The sequence below is a fragment of the Pyxicephalus adspersus genome, chromosome 10 (genome assembly GCF_032062135.1).
Source record: "Pyxicephalus adspersus chromosome 10, UCB_Pads_2.0, whole genome shotgun sequence".
Classification (NCBI taxonomy): Eukaryota; Metazoa; Chordata; class Amphibia; order Anura; family Pyxicephalidae; genus Pyxicephalus; species Pyxicephalus adspersus.
The window spans coordinates 58,866,132-58,868,491 of NC_092867.1; the positions used below are offsets into that span (position 1 = coordinate 58,866,132).

Below are 2,360 nucleotides of genomic sequence, written 5' to 3' on the forward strand. Positions count from 1 at the left end.
GGAAAGATGATGGCCCTGAGATGGCGTGACAAGAAAGATGTGTGCCTGATGAGTACTGTCCATGATGCCTCCACCATTCTGGTACACACAAAACGTGGGAAAGAAGTGATGAAGCCACAGGTGGTGATTGACTACAACAACACCATGGGAGGACAGAGCTGACCAAGCCATGACATTCTACCCAGCGATGAGGAAACAGCAAAGGAAGTATTACAAGAAGATTTCCAGGCATCTAGTTGAGCAGTGCCTATGGAATGCCTACATTCTGTGCGGAAAAAATTGTCAGAGGCCTGTGAATCATTCACACTTCATTTTGCAAGTTTCAGAATCCATAGTCAAGAATCACCAAACACCATCAGTGGCTATGAATAGACCTGGACGTCGTGCTTCCACCAACCCAGAACGCCTGACCGGTCGTCACTTCACTGAATACATCCCACCAACCCAGAAGAAGGCGGCACCTACAAGGATGTGCGTGGTTTGCTGCTCAAAGACCGATGACAGAGGAAGGAAGAAACGCAAAGAAACCAGGTTCTACTGTCCTGACAGTATTGGAGACACCCGAATTGGGGGCAGGTGCCGAAGTACCCGGAGAGAACTTAGGCAAGGGTCCCGCCCCGGGCAATAAACCAGCCACAGTGCCCGACCTCTTGGAAGTGACAGGCGGCCTAGGGCCGGCAGATCCGCCTTCATCGCCGCTCGCCCTGGAGCTCCCGAACTTCCCGGGGCAGGTGCCTAAGTACCCGGAGAGACTTTAGGCAAGGGTCCCACCCCGGGGGACCATCCAGCCACAGTGCCCGACCTCCTGGCAGTGACAGGCAGCCTGGGGGCAGCAAATCTCCCCTCATGGCCGCTCGCTCTGGAGCTCCCGAACTTCCAGGGGCAGGTGTCTAAGTACCCAGGTAGACTTTAGGCAAGGGTTCCACCCCTGGGGACAAACCAGCCACAGTGCCCGACTTCCTTGAAGTGACAGACAGCCTGGGGCCAGCAGATCCGCCCTCATCGCCGCTCGCCCTGGAGCTTCCAGATTTCCCGGGGCAGGTGTCTAAGTACCCGGGTAGACTTTAGGCAAGGGTCCCACCCCTGGGGACTAACCAGCCAGAGCACCCCACCTCTTGAAACCGACAGGGGGATGCGGCGGGCGAATTCAACCCCATCGCCGCCTGCATGGGACTTTGACATTTCTCGCCCCCTCACTGGACTTTGTGTTTTTTTTTTCTCCCTACCAGAAGCCTGGGGAGCCTGGCCCCTTGCACCCCGGGGGGACCTGCGTGGCCGCCTTGCCCTGGTCGCCTAGGGACCATGTCCTATGAGCCTGGGGAGTCAGGGGGTGGCATGGAGGGGGTGCCTGTGCAAAGCCTGGATGTCTGGAAGGCCTTGGGGTCCTCCCCTGGCCAGGTTGGAGCTCCTCAGGCCACCCTGCCAATGCCAGCACTGCAAGCCCGTTCCCCTACCTCTTGAATTTGAATTCCCCGGGCAGCCTGTGTCCTCCCCTGGCGGGACCTCCCAAGGCTACCTGCGGTATTACCGGCACTTCAAACCCACTCCCCTAGCTCTCTGCACAGGGGTGCCTCAGCGGGAAGCGCAAGTTTAGGCAGTGGGCACCTGGACTGGGAAGTGTCAAGCGGATAAGCGCAGTCAGAGCCGACCCCGTAGCGCAACTTTGCCATCCATTGTTTTTTCTTTTCCTTTCACTCTCATGGCCAGCTTGATTTGCACTGCTGGTGCACGGCTTGACAGTTCTCCCAGTGCTGGCAGCCAGCTTGATTTGACTCCCAGGGCTAGCCAAGCCACTCACAACCTGGGCCTGGGACCCCCATGACTGAAGCCCGTCCAGCCTAGCCAAGGGACCCAGGGCTTCAGCCTGGCCAAGGGACCCAAGGCTTCAATAAGCTTGAGGAACCGTGTGCCTGCTTACTGGGTTACCATGGCCCTTAGTTCCCCCTGGCCGCCCGGAGGGACCAGATCTTAAGCCTGCAGGACCGTGTGCTTCCAACCTGGCAACAGCCCGAAGTGTAACATCCTCACCACTAGAGGCACTGCAGAATACCCAACAGTTGTTTAGATTCTGCAGCCTGTGCACGTCTCTGACAACTAAGCCGGTGACACAGAGGGTCTGCCACCCCGTCCTGTGGCACCGTGACATTGAGATTCAGGTCATACACCATTGGCAGTACTTTTGTCAACTTTATTATTACCAGTCAGCATGGTTCTAGGGTAAATCTTTGAGCAGTAGAATCCATCATTGACACCTTTTATAAATACGATTATCAAACATCTGGGGCCCGATACCCAACCTATGTTCCTAGGGCCACAAGAAATCAGTGCTCCTAACAGTCTGCAATAGTTGTGGGAGCTTT

At 56.3% G+C, this 2,360-nt stretch overlaps 2 protein-coding genes across 5 annotated transcripts in view; one reads left to right on the forward strand and one right to left on the reverse strand.

The window, feature by feature from the left end:
• Nucleotides 1–2,360, reverse strand: part of LOC140339029 (uncharacterized) — a 150,369-nt gene that overhangs the window by 146,415 nt on the left and 1,594 nt on the right. The window lies entirely within an intron of this gene.
• LOC140338957 (uncharacterized) overlaps nucleotides 1–2,360 on the forward strand; it is a 275,025-nt gene that overhangs the window by 33,486 nt on the left and 239,179 nt on the right. The window lies entirely within an intron of this gene.